The sequence below is a fragment of the Lycorma delicatula genome, chromosome 6 (genome assembly GCF_047948215.1).
Source record: "Lycorma delicatula isolate Av1 chromosome 6, ASM4794821v1, whole genome shotgun sequence".
Taxonomy (NCBI): Eukaryota; Metazoa; Arthropoda; class Insecta; order Hemiptera; family Fulgoridae; genus Lycorma; species Lycorma delicatula.
In genome coordinates, this window is record NC_134460.1 from 44,906,357 (window position 1) to 44,927,557 (window position 21,201).

The window sequence follows — 21,201 nt, forward strand, 5'->3', positions numbered from 1 at the left end:
AGCAACAGGTTTTCCAACCTTATGAAAAATTAAAAAAAGATAAATATAATAAATGATTCATTTTTCTTTCGTTTGAATTCATTATTTTCTTACAATTTTCTAAAGTTAATTCGGAAAGATACAACAATTATAGATTAAGATGCAGTTGTTTTGTTATAAAAGTATCACAGTAAGAGCTCATTGTAGGCATTAATTGAATAGAGTTTTGAAATCAATTAAACCAAATTCAATATGGCAACCCAGGGACAAGGACAGTTTTGTTTCGTTCATTGTGATGGATAACGAAAATTTTAAAACGAACGGTCAATAGTAAGGAAAGTTTTGAAACCAACTTTGTATGTCAGACTGCTTTCAAAATAGGAAATAGTTTTCAAAGAAAATATGTTTATTTTCAAATTCAGCTTTATCGTAATTTAAAAAAAGACCAAAAAACTCTTTATTTTGTAAATTTTTGAATAAAGGTAATTCTGTACTTCACCTCAATTTTATTATGTAAAAACTATAATATTATTTGGTACTTATGAAACTGGTTTATCTATTCCTTAGTAGAGAATCTGGCCATCAGTGATTTTAATTTTATGGTTCGTGTTCGTTTGTAATATATTTTATTTTTTTATCATACAATATTTATGTTGACTTTAGTGTAGTAAAATTCATCATAGTAGTGTCTTTACTATTTACTATTGCATAGTGTCTTTACTATTTTTAATTGCATATTTTTTATATTATTACAAAATGAAATAATGATGTTTTTTTTTAATTTTATAGTTTCTAACAATGTACAAAACAAGGATGAAAGTATAAATGTAATCGAAACACAAGTGTATGTATATATGTATGTGTGAGTGTTTTTGTGTGTATATCTGTTATGTGTGTGTTGTAGACGTTAACCGAAATAGAAGCAGTAGGCTTAGTCTAGGCGAAGATCTATTCTGGCTAACTGCTCAGCAAAATTAACCCCCACTTGAAATGTTCATAGCCAGAAAACCGACTATTTCTTATACAAAATAATCCACTTCGATGTTTTATACTAGTGTTATATACGGTTTATATAAGTTTAAAAATATTTTTTAATTAAATATATATATATTTTAAAGTTTATTACAAAAATGTTGAATATATATATATACTTTTTTAAATCAAAAACGCTTTCTTTGTGTACTTAAATTACTCTGAATAATTAAATTTATGTTTTTTTCTTTTTTTATCCAGATTTCGGCTATTCAAGTGATGTGGTGGTTGATCTACATGAATGTTATCATTCTCTACATTTTATTTTATGGTAAGTACAAATATAATTGAAATATTTCAGTATTAAAAAAAAAGAAAATAGAAATAAAATAATATTATCTTTTTTTCAAAATAATGGATTATTTGAAGGTCTAATTTGGGTTTTTTTTAATTTAAAAAAAGGTTAATTTAATTAATAAATCATCTGTACTAGTACGAGTATTAATTATTCGTTTATTCTATTATTTTAAGTTAAGACATTAAGTCCGACTTAATCTAATCGACATTGTAACTTGTTCGTTTATAAAATTATCTAATTTTTTTTTCCAATCTAAAACATATAAAATATAAAAATTTTTGTAAATACAAACGCTTACCACAAATACATTACGTAATTTAATTAACTAAGGAAATATAATTTTTAGCATTTTTCAGCAAAACTTCGATAATTTTGTATGTTTTCAACACCTCTTCTTTTAAGCTTTCAACTTATTAAATTATTATAAAAAGTCGTTTTTATGAAAATCTTGATCGTGGTTACCAATTTTAACGAAATTTTCAATTAGTGTGAAAGAATATATTGTGGAAAGTATAAATTAAGTTTTTAACTTCAGTCATAATTTCATTAGGTTCCTAGTTCAAAAAAAAATTAACAATTATTTTTCCTTTTAGAACATGCAATATATTTCTTTTATTGTGAAGTATTATATTTTATATATTTACTTCTTATTAAATTGATTTATTTCGTGTACTGTGAAGAATGTCAATAAATTCTCCGAGTATTAGGGAGAAAGTGATACCTGTTGGTTTTAATTAATTTAATTATACGTTTTAAAACGATTTTAATTAAATTACATTTAATGTAATTACAGAAATTACAAAAACAAAAATTAGCAATTTAGAAAAAATTACATTAAATTTTTAATAAATAACATTCAACAATTTTACTCGGTTTTTTTAAAAATATATTAATTAAGCTAAAAATAATTAAAATTTCTTGACGCTATGAAAAATGTAAAATTGCATAACTGATAGATCTTCTTTTTCTTTTTTGTACATATCTTTCTATTAATGATGCTAACGTAAATTGGTATAACCTCCCGAATTTTACATTGTTTTAAATAATCTCTATTATCCCGAACACTATAATTCTTTTATTGTTTTTTCAGTATTATCCATATATTTGACTTTTATTTCACAAGTTAAGATTTAGACAATCTACCTGAATTAGAAGGACCGCTCGTCTTTTATGTGAATCTAAAATTATTTGCACCTTTTTTCAATTACAATATGAAAATTTTACAATTATATATATATATATATGTATATGTATTTATAATAGTAATAAAAAACTAATAATCTAATAGATTAGATATAAATAATGCTACGGTCTTTTCTGTTTTCCCCACAATGGTTTTTTTTTTACGTTACGTATTAGTAATTGCTTATTATGTGCTTATAATTACAAATATATAATTAACCCAATTTAACCTACGCTAGCTTCGCTCGCTAACCTTGACTAGCGAGCGTAGGTTAAGTTTGGTTAAATTATATTTATAATTTTTCCGTAAATACCAAATAATTATTATAATTAACCAAACTTAACCCTACGCTTGCTTCGCTCGCTAACCTTGACTAGCGAGCATAGGTTGAGTTTAGGTTAAATTATATTTATAATTTCTCTGCAAACACCTCTAAATACCATATAATTATAATTACAACATGAGCAATTATTACTAATACGTAACGTAAAAAAATAAAACCATTAGAGGAAAACAAAACAGATTCCATTACTATGTGTCCCATATAAAAGGGCGACTATATTAACTATCTATTTATTTTTACACAAAATTAATACTTTGGTAAATTGGTATAAATATATAATCCTTTAAGTTGAAAAATAATTATTGTAGAATTAAAAATGTGCCAATTCATTGGGTTAATCATACGTTAAACGATATTTTTATAAATATAAATATTTATAAAACTTTAATATTTTAACTGGAGCCAGAAAAAAGTTGTAAGTGACGGAAAAAACTAGCTTCCAGCCCAGAAATACAATTTTAAACTTAACTTGTGTTTAGCTTATATCGAGATTAATTCGATCGGTTGATATATTTTGGAAATTATAAGAACGTGATTAATATATTTTATATATGTTATTAATTTACTTGAAATGATTAAAAGTTGTTAATTGTTTGTTTTAATCCTAAAAATACCTTAAATATCTCGATTATAATTAATATTTGTGTGGTTAGTAATTCTCTAATCGGTTATACGTTGATGTTTAATAAAATTGTCCTGAGACGCCTAACTATAATTCATTATAAGATTCTGATCTTTTGTAGAAGTAATCGCTTTTCAAGAATATGATTATTCGTATAGAGATAAACGATCGCGAAAATCGATTTCATGATCGATTAATATAAGATGTTTCAGGGGTATACAGCTCTAGAATTATCGATTTCAGTTTATTAATTCTGAAAATATAAATTGCGTATAAATTACTAAGTTAAAATCCAGTTGATTAATTCTAATAGTAAGTAGAATATTAGAGTACAGAATACAAATATATTAAAAAAAAAAGAAAAAAGGTAAATATTAAAACGTAATGGGAAAAGGTTATATGAAATGAAATTTTTGTACTTGATTTCTCTTACGATCAATCAATTTCTTTAAAATATTTAAATATATGTTTATATAAAAAAATTAATTAACCATAGTCGTGTTCGACCCTTGGCGATTCCAATTCCTTGGAATTTTCCTGGCAGGTTTTAGGAGTAGTTTGCCATTACCTTACCGATGAGATTAATTAAAACCCAATCACCAAAGAACACCGGTGTTTGTTACGACCACAGTCGAATAGTACTCAAATCCATATAAAAGTAACTAACTACCTTTACAAGGACTCGATTCTTTGAACTCTCGACTTCGAAAATCAGGTGATTTTTCGATGACGAGTTTAACCACTAGATTGACCCGGCGGTTTAAAAAATGTTGTATCATATTTCCTACATTTTTTTTGGGCACATATCGATTATGTTATATATTTCTTAGTTTCTTTCTCCTTCCTTTATTGCCAGTTTTTAAGCCCTACTGACCTTTGTTCTGAATTCTTCTGTTCTTTGTGGAAAACATTCTTTTCTAAGAATTCTTTTTTTCTTGATTAATTACCGATTTTGTAAATCCAAAATTTCTATTCTGCTTTGTTTAAATCTTTCTTCACTTTACTACAACATACGCTTTTAGTTTTTCTTTTTAGTTAAAAGAGACGAATTTTATTGGAGTATCTATTATCACTCATTCTTAAAATGTAACCTATAAAAGTCGACCTCCTTTCTGTGCATTATTTTTGTTCATTTCTTTAAATTTTTGGTATAACATTTTGTGGTGGCAGAGTATATATATATATAGGTATTAATAGGATGTCTCGTCGTCCTTTGTAGACGACTAAATATTTTCCTTGAAAATCATCAACAATTTCCTACATTTTCTACCTTTTATTATAATAATTAAGTTGTTAAAAATTTCTGCAATCCTTTTTTTCCTTGATTTTTATATCATAAAAAAATTAGGTAGTTTTCTTAACTTAGCTGAACGATTTCACTTTCAATTAGGTTCAAGTTTTTTTTAAATCTTCATCTATAGCTATAATACTTTAACTTGATCATGTAGGATGTCGTAAATATTTCACGGCATTCTATGTGACTAAATCATAGTTTACCCGTTTTTTCTTTTTTTAAATGTCACGTACAGTTGAAGAAATGAATGTTGTAGAAGTAGGAAATTTAACACACACACACACACACACACACACATTATTTAGTTATTAATAATTGTAAAAGCATACAAAATTTTTTGTTTAAATATTGCTGATTAATTCCAAAATTAAAATTTTGTTTTAATACTCGGCAAAATAAAAAATCAGTATTCACAGTTACATTAGGAAATGGTTGTCTCAGAGATACCGATCTATATAACCTGCTGGAAGACGGAGACGCCCGCCATAGAAAACAGTTCCGCCAGTAACCCGACCGATTGTACCGTACTGCTGCCCAAACAGTATTCCTCTTTCTTTCTTTCTTTCTTTCTTCCTTCCTCACAATGTAAAGCGACAATAGAGTGATTAGAGGTAAATCCCCTCGACCTGTAACCAGATATATACCTGAAGCTCATTGCCTAACGGCAGGAAGAACAGGTATGAATCTAGTAAGGGGCGTCAACGAGATTTCTAATTGGTATAATACAATCAAAACAACAAACCCATTATTTCCTAATTATTATAATTAAAGCTTTCTTTATTATTGTTAAATATTTATAGATAACGTATTCTTTTCATAAACTTAAGAATTCTTCAGAAAAAAAAATCAGTTGCAGTCACTTACCTGAAAAAAAAAGAAAATAATTATGGATATACTACTCAGTTAAACATGATCTCCATGTGTTCTATGTCAATGTTATCAGACGTAAATCCTTCACTTTTGAACAAACCAAAATATTATAGTAGGCTTCATTAACCTGTATGAAATATCGAAAACAGTATTAATATTCCCTAACGAAGGATTAAATTTTCAATTGCCTAATCACACCTGAATCAAGGAATGATCTGTAGTCAATTTCTTTTACAGATAACACTCAGAGAAAGAGTTGGAATGAAGTGACGTGCAAAAACCTTTTAATAACAAGAACAGCGCCGTTGTAGCTTTCTTCCCTTCCTGGTGTCAAATTTATTTATTTTTTCAGAATAACTTCGCCTATCATGCGATCTCTGTGAGTTATTTTCCATTCTGATACTTGGAACTAATAAGATTTCTTCGATATTGAATGAATTTACGTTTTTTTTTATTTACCACAACCGTAAAGTTGTTAGTGGACTATATTTATATTAGTTTACTGTCAAAAGTGAGGTATGAAGTGGTATCTTGTTCAGTTTAATAGTGTTGCAGTCAACATATTAGAGTTCCCAAAAATGCAGTTTTTCAGCCCTATTAATAACATTTTGTTCACCGCAGGTAATGGCTACATAATACACTCATTCCTCTCAGAGAAAGGACTGTGATTAATTCCCTTTATACCTCACGTTTTTAATATGTAATAGTCGTAAAAAAGAGGTGGATCTATATTATAAAGTAATTAATTTACCCCTTTCTTTTAGACCTTATATGTTATAATATACGCATATTTGTTTTATTAGAATTCAAAGGAAAATTCGGTTGCTGTAAAAGAACTTAAGTACCAGTTATAAATCAATATTACATTTGTTTTCTTTTTAAATAATGTAGGTTTAATATTCGGTATAAATTTGTCTAATTTACTTAATTATCTTTTATTAATTTATTTAATGTATTAGGGTCACTAAATATGAAGAAAGTACTGTGAACATAACAAGAAGTGAATGTATTAGAAGGGCGTGTAAGACTCGCTCCAATTTTTACCCAAAGAGCATCTCAGTTTCAAATTGGCTTTTTATATAGTACGTTCGGAAAGTTGCTGTGCACTGAAATTATGGAAGTTAAATGACGAAACTTTCTTAATTATTACTTTGTATTTTTATTTCATTATTTTATAGAAATGGATATTACAATAATTGGAATAATTTATAAAAGGAGTCGAAAATGATTTCCAATATCAATACAACACTGCACACGTTTCACTTTGTTTCAAACACGTTAACTAGGGATGTACTTGAATGTCTTGTACGTATGCCGTTATTGTGTTTTTTAGTTCGTCATTCTGTTGCGATACACTACTTGTTTCACTGCCCCCCCCCCCACCTAGAAAGTAATCTGGGCGATCGTATAGGCCACCAACCCCTTGAAATGATTCGTTCACCATGTGCTCTGTGTCGTTATTTGTTGGAACAAACTGTGATTTCTATTTCTATTAACTAACTAATGAAGTTTGTTAAAAGAGCCCAATAACGATCACTATAAAATGTATTTTTTAAAAAGATTGAACTCACAATGTGCATTCTACTCGAACCGACTCAAACTCTAATTTTCGCTTCGTGTATAATTCATGGGGGTTAGTTGTCGACCACAGTCGTGTATTTTGTAAATTAGTATACCCTCCCAGATGAAACCGCGCTCCAGCTGTTAAAAAAACAATATTTCGAGGACGTCTACGGAGTTTTGGTCGATAAAACGTTTAAACCGTTGACAATAATTTAGTTTTTTGGCATGATCAGATTTCAGGTTTCATGAACACTTCTTTTGTTAAAGCTTTATGTGCGGTAGCAAGTCCGATATTTTCCTGCTGTACTAACTTACGCGTTGACTTGAGGGGACTTTCGGCCATAGCATCCGAAATATCAAGCAGATATGTTCGTTTAATTAGGTGCTATTCCACTTCGATAAGCGTTTTCAATAGAGCCTATTGCTTGAAGTTTTTCGATAAGAATTCGAACTGGATTGCGGTGAGGAACAGAGTCTTCGGAAACTTTTCAAACAACTTGTGCTTCACTAAATCAGTATACTTGTCATCTTTACGAAAGACGTGTTCAGCAAGAAAAAAGGGTTCCTCTACCGAAAGAACCATCACGTTTCTTGCAATTATTAATACTGATAAACGAAACAACAAGAAAGTAAACTAAGCATGTTCAGTCACAACTCAACTACTGACGTCTTGGTTTATTACTGAGCAACGCCCAACGATCCCACAAGGTAATCGATATAACGCTGAAAGATCAGAACGCACCTCATAATTCTAAACCATACTGTACAGCGATTTTCCGAACTGTCTGTATAAGCAGTAGATAGAAATAGTCGGATAAGTCTAAAAGAAGAATCGCGCAGAGCAATCCACACAAGTATTAAGAACTCAGTATTGTATTTGGATTTTGGGAGGGTTTGAGAAGCTATGCTTTACTCGATATACAACCAATCGTTTATTGTGCAGGATAGATAACACAAGTCTCCTCATGTTTGTTCACAAGCAGACTCTCCCAGAACACACCAAGGATGTACTTAAGCTTTAAATATATCCTCAATGTGAAACATAGTAGGATCAGATTTATACTAGAACTGAAAACTGAAAATGAAGAATCAGGAAAAAGGATAGGTGGTGAGAAAATATGATCTGGAAAAATAGGATTCTGAACAGAAGACAGCCTCACTCAGAAGAAAACTCAAAGGCTTCTCTGTAAGCGTACGCCTATTTCATCATCCGCAATTGAAGTAGGAATCGGGAAAATTCTGTTGGAAACAGTATTTTACCTATTTTGCGTTGACCTGCTTAAATATACAACAAAGGTTTCCTTTCCTTTAAGAATTTAGAATGATCCTAAACAACTATAGGTTTCGTATGGGAATAACATCGCCTATTCTTTAAGTTGTGTGGGAATAGAATGTTATCCAACAACTATAAACCGGTAACTCGATATATTTCACACGCGATAATCAGTAAGTAACGTTGATCTTTATTGTACTTATTGTTGGCTTTCCCAGTGGACTAGAAATCCCAGTTATTAACAGTTCATTTTTGATAAGAGTTTTCCCTCTACAAATTAACCACCGGAGAATAAGTTACATGGTTCTTCAAGATTAGCTCATTCTCTCTCCCTTACCGTTCTATCCTATATAGAATTATTTAAACCCTCTGGAAACGATAAGGACGTAGTAACTCTATATATGTTTAATAAGGTTATAATAATGAAAGTCCAACCAAAAGATGAGGATATGTTGATAAAGAAAGTATCAAAGATAATAGAAAAGAATGATTGATAAAGAAAATAGATGATTTACTTGTAAAGGAAATATGAAAAGATACATACCAATATAGGAAAATAATATTTCAGTTGCATCTTGCTTGCTTACATTTTCTCAGAAAAATCAGGATATCGTTGTCCAGGTTAAAAAAAAATTAGGACCAATCATCGAGTTCAGAGAAAAAGGTTCTTTGCATCTAACAGGATAATGCATCTCCTTACTAAATTAAGGAATAAGAGAAATGGCCTTAAACTTGTAGAAGATTACCTTTCGTAGGAAGTTAAGGTTTATATTTCAACTATCATTTGGAATTATGTTTGTTTATTTTTCGAACTAATACACAAGTCGTGAATGTATAAAAAAAAATAGTCACGGGATGGATATAAATAGTTTTTTCTTTCTAATAATCCCCATGGATATATAGAAGGAGAAGCTATGTGTAGTTTTAAACGAATTAAAACTAAATTTTTTACCTATAATTTATTTAGTTGTGATGTATTTAACTAAATGTTTTTAAAATTATTTTGTTGAAGTTTGGTGCTTGGAATTCTTATGTATAACGAAAAAAATGCGTAAAAATCGTTTTATATGAATTTTTAATTAAACAATTACAATACACAACACGTTTGTAGTAGATAAGTTTTTAATAAAATTAAAATAAAACAGGCCTTAATTATATAATTTTTTACAATAGGTTTTTTTCTGTATTATGACAAACTCGGATGTTTTTTTGTCTCGTTAGCCATACTATACTTGAAGTTATGAACGCAATAATAGCATAAAATATTATCTACAAAAAAAAAAAACATAGGTGATTTAAGTAGTCAGTTGATGCGTCCAAACCTTCCCAAAGAGATTAATTTTACTTCTTTATTTTATTACTTTAATGTAATTTTCAATATTCGGTTTTGTTTAACACCTTCACAAAAAAAATCTAATTTTTTTGCTCTTATTTTAAATATAGGATTAAATTTTATCTCTTGGAATATTTTATTAAAATTCAATCTTAGCGAGCATAAATCATTAAAAAACTATTTTAAAGAGGGGGTGAGGGACCAGTCCCCGTTCAAAAGTTTATGAAATTCGATTATTTTTTTAAAACGAAAATTCTTTGTTAAATAGAAAACTCTTGGAACAGTTCTGCTCAAGAAGACCAGCTTTTCATTTCCGACGCCCTATATATTTCGCAGTCAGAAACGCACTGATTTTCAAAGTACAATGCACTACACATGTTCGATTAACCAGACTCTACACACAAGCATCAAGTTTCAAGTCGCTCACTACTATTCACACCGGGTAAGCGCGTATGAAAAATACACCATTACAAAGCCAACATAACCTCAAATTGAGGTTATTTTACCTGTTGTCGATCTGAAATTCACCGTAACTGAAAAACGACTCAACCAGTCTATAATAAATTTTGAATGCACAACTTCAGATACAGTACTATAGCACATTTCAATGAAATTGATATAATAGTTTTGGAAATTTTCGAGCCACAAATTTTATACATAGCCATAAATAAATATATATATATGTATGTATGGAAATTACATTTTCAGTTAATAGTATTTTTGTACTCCCGATATTTCAAAACGTAAAAAATCATACAATTTCACCCTCTAATCTCACCGTGCGTAGAAAATAATACCTTACTTTTCTTCTAAAATAGGTAAAAATAATTTAGAAATTATTCTCTACGAGAAGAAAAAAAAACGTTTATATCAAACGTAAAGTGGTACAATGCTTGAAAATTTGTTTTTGTAGTTTTGAAAAATGTTGAAAATTTTTCTTTCATTAAATTACTTCAACAAGAAAAAAGTATTATTTCTAAAGAGAGTGGGCTAGCTGTGTACCTTTAGTTAGGTAATCCTTATAAGTTAATCCTGAAAATTTAATTCAAGCCTACCAGGCTGGTCTATTGGTTCTCCTCGTCGTCGCAAATCAGTTGTTTTACGACTGATTTCCATGATTTTTGAAGTCGAGGTTCTGAAGTTTAAATCTTAATAAAGGTTAGTTGTATTTACGCGGAATTGATTACTAGACAGTAAATATACCGGTGTATTTTGGTGATTGGGGTTCAATTAACCACACATCTTAGGAATGGTGTCGACTCGAGTTTGTACACGACTACATGTCATTTTCATGTTATACATATCATCCTCACTTTATTGTTGGAGCGGGGGGGGGGTTGTTTATTATTCAGTTGAACAGATTGCAATGACGTACACATTAGGAAAAAAAAAAATTAATCCATATCAGTTCAACCACTTTTACGACCATGCCCGGGCAAACTTTATGTAAATGGAGACGCTTCAGTTTTGTATGAAATGCAAAATTGCGTAAAAAAATATATACTTCTCAATTAACGGACAAAACATGATTCTTTTTTTATTGAATATTTTTATATAAAAAATAAATATCGTTATAAAATCAATTTTTCTATCTTTTTTCTTGTTACACCCTGGTTTAAAAAATAAATAATAATAAAATTAATACTTTAAGAAAGAATAATAAAATAATGCAGGTTACGTTTGCTTCTAATGATAGTCTGAATAAAAATGGGTGATCGAACTGGGAATTCAGAACGCGTACTGCCTGGTACTAGATACAAACGTGATGCGGTGACAGGAGGAGTGGCCTTATCATATAGATATCATTAGCTACGACAACGGCACTAACACTACCGCTTATCTGTGTACACGATAGAAAAAGAGAGTCGAGAAGAGCGAGCTGGCCTTGGGTGTTTAAATACCCTCCACTGCAGTCGTCTGTACATGCAGTCAGGACTTTTAAATATTAAAATGTTTCTTACCTTCTCAGCTAAATCGTAAAAAATTATTACGTCTAATAATAGTAATAGAATATAAACTGTAATATTGCGTCCTACTTTAAATAAATTATCATTATTATTACCTAATTTTCCTTCTATTCTCTTAATTATGAAATTTATATGCAATTTTTAATTACGATGACTTTTAATTTACTAGCAGTTAACACTGTTTACCTTAATAATATTTACAGTTTTTACATGAATTTATAAAAACTAGATAAACAAGCTATATAGATATAAAAAAAAAACTTTTTATGTTGTTGACTTACAATAATCCAACTGAATGTAGCTGTTAATATGTAGTGTTAAAGACCTCAGAAAAAGAAATAAACAAAAATTAAATAGCTGTACTTGGACTACCTATTCTTATCTCAAAAACTTGTAACTAAGAGATTTTTTGACTTTATTATTATTATTTTTTATCCGTAGAGAATAACATGTGGAGAATTCAGTAGCCTCATTGAATTTTTCCATAAAAATTATCCTAAAACACCTGATTATTTTCAGTTTTTACTGCTTAACGTTTATCTGATCATAAGTGAAACTGATACAGTAGCTTCTAAGACATTTGTTAAATGTCTGTGTTGGGACATTCAGTACTGTACATTCCTGTTTATGTTATTTTCTACTTTATTAATATTGCCACCTATCTTTTAGAGGCAAAGCCATTAATATTTAAAGGAATTTAAATTATTGGTTTTATTTATTTATTATTAAGTATTTGAACAAATTTAATTATATTGTTTTTTTATTTAATGAATTAAGTAATAAGCAAATTTTTTAAAAAATCTGTATCTTAAGTTTCCATTTATGTCCGTATGTAATAACAATACTTTAAGGGTTTTTAAAAGTATAAAATCTTGTTTTTAGATGTTTTTTTTTTTTGGAAACTGTAAACAATTTTTAGAAAGAAAGAAAATTATTTATTTCTAAGAATTAAGTTATTCAGACATTTCGTCAACGTTTATTTTTATTATATTTTTTTTAAATTCCCAATAATAAATCACAATTTTTATCTCAGAAAACTATATATCTTCTATTTAGCACCAGCTAGTTGATTTGTGATTCTTACAAGTATTTTCCTTAAGTAAAAAGAATTCTAAGGCTATTTTTAGTAGTACTTCAACTTTTTTTTGGAAAAAAACAATTTTTTTTCCTGCATTTATTTGGCCTGTTTGTCGCATAAACGTTGAAAAGTTAATAATTTTCGGTAGAAGTACCCGGATCTCCATAGGGATTGTAAGCGGGATGAACGTAGCATCTAAAGAGGACATTATAACATACTTTCGATTAGGATTATTTATCTCCTTTTGTAGCCTGTGGATAGAACTTCCCTTTCTCAATATTTAATAATTTTCTTTACCTCGGACCTGTTGTGTGTTTTGGCCAGACGTTTATTGGATAAATTTGAAGGTTGAGGACCGTTTTTACTGTACACATGTAAGTGTGGTTCGCTAAGGATGGTTGTGCTTACGAACTTAACCGAGAATTCTGGGTACTGCTGGATTTTTGTACAAAAATAGCTCCAATAAGATCCGGGAAAGCTTCTAATTCTTGGTAATTTATTACCGAATATTATCTTTACCTTACTTTACCCCACTTCTTCTTTTTCTTCGTTTTCAGCTTGGACTTTTGCTAGTGTTCTTTTATTTTCTTCAAAGAAAAATGATATTTATTGTTTTGCATTTATTAAACATCTTAGCTTGGTGAATTGTTTATTATTTATTTTATTGATGGTTTATGTGTAAAATTTAAAGAATTTTTATCAGAGAAATTGTATTTACCGGTGATAAGGTTTAAAAATATTGTTTAGTTTGCTATTTTTTCCGCAAACATTAAAAAAAAGTCTTCCTAATTTTACTTACGGTAGTTTTAAAAGTGTACAGTTTTTTTTCTAAACAATTGCGATTTTGAGAATTAAAAACAACCCTGATTTAAATTAATTATAAATAAAATTCATTAATTGATTAATTTTATTAATATAAAGCAAAGTGAAGATTAACACATTCATGTACGGCTTACCATTTCAACGAACTGTGGTAGTAAACACCTTATTCAATAATGTAATAAATGTTCTTTCTTCAGGAGTACCCTGATCGGGTACGATGTAGGGGAGGGAAATTGTAGATAGAATCAATTTAACCTTTCTTTATAAATACGTCGACAGTTGATTTTGAGAATAATTAATATATTATTCTCTTTTTTGGGGCCGAATATGTTTTTACTTGATTTTGCATTTAACCGTCCCTCGTTCCATTTTAACAGTTTTATTCTCAATTGGATATTTCACTAAATTAAATTACCTAATAAAAGGCCCCAAAACTGCTCAAAAGGCGAACTGCAGATATATTTTTTCTTATAAAAGTTTTTTTCATCGTCGAGACCAATTTTATATTTACCTACCATCAGTTGACTAAATATAGGTTATGTAAAATATATATATATATATATATATATATAAAAGTATAATTTTTTTCTTATTTTATTCTGTACTTGTCAGCATTTTCTTAAACTAGAGTTCAATTTTTTGTCAGCTGATCGAAATACAATGGATTAAAAAAAAAATTGCTTTCGATATAGATTTTTTTTTTAATGGGAAAAAATATATTTACAGCCTTCCGTTTTGAGTAATAAAACATAACATATTTTAGTGGATTACCCTCTCTTTCTTTTTCTGTTAATCTTCCGGAACCACCGTAAGGTATTCATTCAGAGGATATGTATGTAGTGTAGTCTTGTACAATCTCAGGTCGACCATTCCTGAGATGCGTGGGTAATTGTAACCTAATCGCTAAAAAATACCGGTATCCACGATCTAGCATCCCTTTATTTTTCCGTTTAGCCTCCAGAACCACCGTAATTATTACTTCAGAGGATGATATATGTATGAGTATAAATGAAATGTAGTCTTGTACAGTCTCAGGTCGACCATTTTTGAGATTTGTGGTTAATTGAACTCTAACCACCAAAGAGCACCAGTATCCACGATCTAGTATTCAGAACTGTTTAAAAAATAACTGAATTTACTAGGACTTGAACGCTGGAACGGATTTTAATACTAAATCCGTATGAAAGTATTATTATCCGTATATAACTATCTTTACTAGGATTTGAACCTTAGAACTCTCGACTTCGAAATCAGCTGATTTGCGAAGGCGCGATCATCACTAGACCAAACCGGTAGGTTTAGTGGACGACCCTAATCGAGAGTAAAACACTTGAAATGGGAAGAATAGCTTCCATTAAGCGCGTAAACTAATCTATATTGAGGGCTACACATTTTACGAAGATAATTATTAAGTAAACAAAAATCACCCTACAACAATACTATAGTTATTTCAACAAAGAAAATTAGCAAAATAAATTTTTTGTATCTTTTTTGCATATTTTTCTACTGTGTTTATTTACTAACGACTTTAGGTTAATAAATATTAATATTTTAAAAACTAAACTTTTCAGTTATTTAAATGTTTTTTTGCTCTTGTTTTTAGCAATTTCTACAAAGACTGTAAAATATAACTAAAATCATATATATTAGAATTGCTGTCTTTAATGAGAAAACCTGATTGTGTTTAATATCACCATTCTCGTAGTAAATACGACATTAAACAGTATTTACCTGTACCTTAAATTTTTACTAGGCAATTTTTCAGCGGGTTGCAGTTTTGTTTACTTTACATCATTAAAGTTACTCTATTTTTAACCAAGAAGAGGTTTATCGTAACTTGTTAAACTTTTATAAAATTTCGTATAAAAATGCATGTTTCTTAATGTAATTCTATTGGCTGATGTACAGGCTCGCTTATTCGTATGCTGTCGCGACACTTGCGGTCAGCGACATTTGTGGTCACAAGGATAAACTGTTTGTCAGTCTGAGACAGTTGCGGTCATAAGATTCTTCTAGGGCAAAGCATATTGCTGGTATTGCTAACATTTATTATTTTTCTTCCCCTAGGATACCGTTTAAGTAATAAATATTTAGCAGTACAATTATAATTTAAATAATAAAAATATGTTAAATTTCATGTCTGCGAGAGTATCACACATTGCCGTGGTTATAAATTGTATTTAAATATTGTAAAATTTTGATTAGAAATACCAAATCTGTGTTTTGCGTGCGTGTATATATTTATAAATAAAAAATTAAAAACTGATGGACTCATAATGAAAGGGAAAAATATATTAAAATGCATTTTGGAGCGTATCATTTAAAAAAAAATTATTTTACAAAAATTTTGAATAACCTATGAAGTATATAGCCATTAGCATACGTGTTGAATTAGCCAGCGATCTTGTACTTAACTACTGTCATCTATTATTTGAAAGGGGTACCTTCGGTAAAAACATAACACAGGTTTTTATGTACGAAATTTGATTCAATTTTTATTACATAAACCTTGCCCCGTCATTTTTGTAAAAATTGTGATACTCTTATAAAACGGATGTAGTTACTTTAACATTACAAAATGACGGTCGACTGTTATGTATTTAATCTTATTATGTAAATTTTACATTTTTATATACTTTAATTATAAATTCATCCTGAAGATGGCAGAAAAGCGGAAAGCTCTTGAGGAAATGAAATGGAATTTTGGTAAGCTGTTCTTACAATTGTGTATATTTATTTTACCAACGGTGCCATGTTCGAAAGACTTAATATAATTTCATTGTGTAGTTGTTTAAATATCTCCTTACATTCCCTTACTATTTATTTCCCTTTCATACTTTTTAATTCTCTCATTTGCCTTTTTCTTAAATTCTTCTGTTACTTCTTCGCAAAAAACCCTCTTTTCCGAGATAACTTAATTTTTTTTTTGTATGATAAATTCTAGATCTTTAAGTCTGGGATTCCTATTTCTGCTTTATTTAAATTTTTGTTAAATTTATACGCTTTTAGTTTTTTTTCTAGATAAAAGAGAAGGTTTTATGGAGAATCTATTATAACCCATCCTTAAAACTTGAACTATAAAAGCCAATCTTCTCTTTTATCCATTTCAGGTATTTCTTTAAATTTTTAATATAGCATTTTCTGTGGGGCAAAGTTTATGTATATTGAGTTGTGCTTGTATAGGATCAAATATATTTTTTTTTTAAAAGATCCACGTCGATCATTGTCAAACATTATCGTATAAAACGCTTCTGGACGAATCATAATATTCAGATGTCTTATTTTGCATCTTATTATTTTATTTATTTTTACAAAATGCGTACTGACCAAATAAGGTTAAAAAAAACGAAAATCCATATTGATGTCCTTCGTATTGATATTTAAAGTTAGTACACAGAGAAGAACCCACCGGGTTGGTCTAGTGGTTAACGCGTCTTCCCAAATCAGCTGATTTGGAAGTCGAGAGTTACAGCGTTCAAGTCCTAGTAAAGCCAGTTATTTTTACACGGATTTGAATACTAGATCATGGATACCGGTGTTCTTTGGTGGTTGGGTTTCAATTAACCACACATCTCAGGTGTGGTCGAACTGAGAATGTACAAGACTACACTTCATTTACACTCATACATATCATCCTTATTCATCCTCTGAAGAATTATCTAAAACGGTAGTTACCGGAGGCTAAACAGGAAAAAGAAAGAAAAAGTACACATAGAAGAAGAAAAATTAGTAAAAAATAGTCTGGATTCATCAAATTAAAATTCTGTGTCTATTCTTACGTGATTCTGTATAAGAAACAAACACGTGCACAACAAGATATTTTTACTCAGAAGTAGAAAAAATTAAGTTTTGATTTACCTCAAGTATTATCTGGATATTATTGGAAGATTATAGGACACCACTAAAGAGAAATAGAGTTTTATGTAAAAAAAAAAAAATTGTGTAAGTATATTTTATATATATATATATATATATATATGTATATAAAATTATAATAATAATCTTTTTGCATCGTTATCAATACTATTCTTTCATCTTAATAACTCTATTTTTATTTTTTCCAAACCTGTAGGTGGTTACTGTATTAACTCTAGTTCATAATTAACAACTATAAATTCTGACCGCCCTTTATTAAAAAAAAAAAAAATTCATAGGTATTTAAATAATATACCAGAAATAGTCTCAAATTTATACATATGACCTCAAATGTCACTGACGCATATTTTTGTATAACCACTGGAATGTGTATTAAGTTAAATGAATGACGTAATATAGGCTGCTAATTTATTCGCTTTTTTTCCTTTTGTTGTAATAACGAAACTTTTTTTTATAGAAATCATTAAACCTGGATTGTGGTTTAATTATTTTCATTTTTCTACAATTTTTTTTTGTAGTTGTATTTGTATTATTTTTTTTTTATAAAATAAAATTTCTATCAATTTTTACAGTTTATAATTACTGTTTATAATTGATTAACTTTAAGATTTTTATAGAAAATTTGATTTAAAAATATTCATTTTACCTTTAAAAAATCTGGATTATGTAAATATATGTTTGTAAGTTATGATAACCGGCTACAGAATATCTTGTCACATTTTCATTATCGTAATTTAAATTCGTCTGGATGGTCCATTGAATGATAAATGATAGTTTATTAATCTAAAATCAAACGACTAGTTTTTTCATGAATCATTCAATCATTTATTATTATTATTTTTTTGGACTATAGATCAAAACAAAGCAGACAATTCCAGAACCGATTCATTTGTTAAGATTCAGCATAACAAAAAGACAGACATGTACGGTGTCTCTCCGTTCTTAAGGATGTCTGTCCCTAAATTGAAATTGGCCAGAATATCGTTATGGAAATTTCGTCTGTCTAGACAGTGAGTGGCTTCTTTGCCAGACTGGTCGACGCCCGCTACTTACATAACAAAACTGTATAATAGTCTGTAAAATTTGTTTTGGACTATTAAATTCTTTTATTTATACTTGATACAGTTGCAATGAATCTAAAGATATAAAATGGCTATCATTAGCGTTGTATTTATAATATGATTAAAATATTTTTTTCTCTTTTAATATATATATATATATAAAAGGAGGGTGATCTAAAAGGCAAAAGTGCATCGGTTTGTGTTTTAATAATACTTCAAGTTTTATATGTATATATATATATATATCGTTATACAACTATTAAACATTTTTCATATTATTAATAAGAAATGTTAATTCATTTTCTATGCTTCGAATTCTAATTCGTGTCACTTCAATACTTCAATGTGATTATTAAAAAAAGGAAAAATCAATTTTATAAAAATATGTTCCTGGTTCTCCGTTGCGTAATTTTATATAGTTTTTTTTTTTGTTATGAATAAGCGAGCATCGACAGCTATGGTCATTAGCCCGCTGGAAATTGGTAACGTATGAAAAGATACCATTGCCTGACTAGGATTCGAACCGGAGACCTCAGCACGAAAAGCCCGAGACACTGCCTTGTCAGCCATGGAGGTCGGCTGAAAATTTTTAATTTATTTACAAGGCAGTTTTTGTGATTATATTAATATTAAAATTAAATACTAAATTTCATAAGAAGACAAAACAACTTCTTGGTATGTAAGCATTGTGAGTCATAACACTAGTTATTAAGCCAGATTTTTTTTTTATATAATTTACGATTTTAAGATTTTATACCCCACGCAATAAAAAATCCCACACATATATACACATTATTAACAGTGATCAATAAAAACATCCCTGATCTGAATGGAATGTGAAGAAAAGTACGCTAAAAAAATTTGCAAAAATCGCGGTACACTAAATTTCGTGAAAATCCTATGTTCAACGATTTTTTTGTTCTAATTTTAAAATATTAGTTTTGTTTTATTTGTAATTTTTTAAACAGGTTTCTTTCGGAGCACAAATTTAATAATAAATGAATTAGTTTACTTACAGTATGTGTACTTTTTTTTTAATCTTTCGTGTAATACTATACAATTCTCTTTCCACTTGTCTAAATCTTTTCCATGTGAAGAGGTTTTTTTATACAAAAGTAAATTACTCGTCAACTCATTAATAGTTTTAAATTAACTTAATAAATTTAGTTATTATATAAAATTATAAATTAATTAAATAAAAGGCATTGTACTTAAAATAATAAGCGAATTTGGCGATTCCGCTTACTAAAGGAAACTAGTAGATCATATTTACATATATAAATAAAAACACAACAAAACTTCAATATTATTGTTTCCTCTTCAAAGAAATGTTTTTCTTTCAAGTCTTTTTTTACTTTTGAAAATAAATTTAATCCAGTTTAGTGTTTTTAAAGAATGTGAATATTTCTGTCAGTTGATTTTTGTTAGTTCTTGAAAGATGCCCTAAAAAACATATTTTTTCTATTTATCGAATTGGAAATTAAAAAAAAAATATTTGGAATTATCTACTTTTTTTTGTGGTTCTAAATACTTTCTTAAAATTATTTTTCCAATTTTTCTATTTCTCCTTTATTTTTTGTTTAGGTTTAAACATTTTGATATATGTAGACTTTGGAATTTAATTACTCTATTATAATGTCTTATTTTTTGTTGTACCTTTCAATTTTTTAAACCTTTAGTTTTTTCGTTCGTTTTCTTTATTTTTCTGATTATTTCACGCTTACCATGTTTTCTTAGTAATTTTGTTGGTTCGTTTTTCCTAAATATTTAAACTTTTCAACTCATTTTTCCAAAGTTTGAATTTAAAATCTGGTGCACGTTTTAAATATGTCACGAATGTAGTTTTTCTCTGGAATTTTTTTACGGTTAGTCTGGTGTTTTGCACTATTTCTTTAAGAAGATTAAATTTAATTTCTACCGATTCGATATGTTTAGGTTAAAAATACCAAATCATCCTCGAAAGCTAAACGACTGATTTTGATTCATTTATTTTCGTTCTTAGAATTACGGAACGGATTTCTAATTATTTTAATTAAAGATTTCATTTCTATTGTTTTTAAAGCGATATTGATAAGAATATATGTAATCCGCTTCCGGTTTTGATCAGAAATGGTATTTCGCCCATGAACTTAATTTTATAATGGTGTCCGACAAGGTTTCTTGAATAATTTTCTGGTTTTAGGATAGATTCCGAATTTAAAAAAAATAAAATTATAGTTATAGTGCCGATTATAAGAATATTCTATCCCTTTTTTGCATTATTAAAACTGAAAGGTGATTTTAATCCATACTGTAGTTATGAAATACGTTTTTATTAAAAAATTAACACAAAAAATAAGACCGAAAAAAGCTGAAATAGGTTTTTTTACTTCAATTTGACCAATCAGGTTATGTTAAAACCAGATAATTTTTTTTTTTTGTTTTACCTGCAGTAAAGATTATTAAACACTTTATTAATTGTTGGTAAGTAGTATTTGACGATTGCTTGTTTATTGCGACGTTCATAGCTGGTATAATAAAACCCATTTTGTCATTTTTTTTTCTATTCATTAATTGTATTCTTGAAAAACACACGCAGACAAACAGATATATATAAAAATTTGGCAG

The 21,201-nt window shown here is 28.6% G+C and overlaps 1 long non-coding RNA gene across 2 annotated transcripts in view; it reads left to right on the top strand.

Moving 5' to 3' along the window:
- The window catches only part of LOC142326627 (uncharacterized), a 322,938-nt gene that overhangs the window by 225,141 nt on the left and 76,596 nt on the right, over nucleotides 1–21,201 (top strand). For both annotated transcript variants that reach the window (XR_012756817.1, XR_012756818.1), the window contains one exon: nucleotides 1,213–1,282. This is a non-coding gene — a long non-coding RNA (uncharacterized LOC142326627). The remainder of the gene's footprint in view (nucleotides 1–1,212; nucleotides 1,283–21,201) is intronic.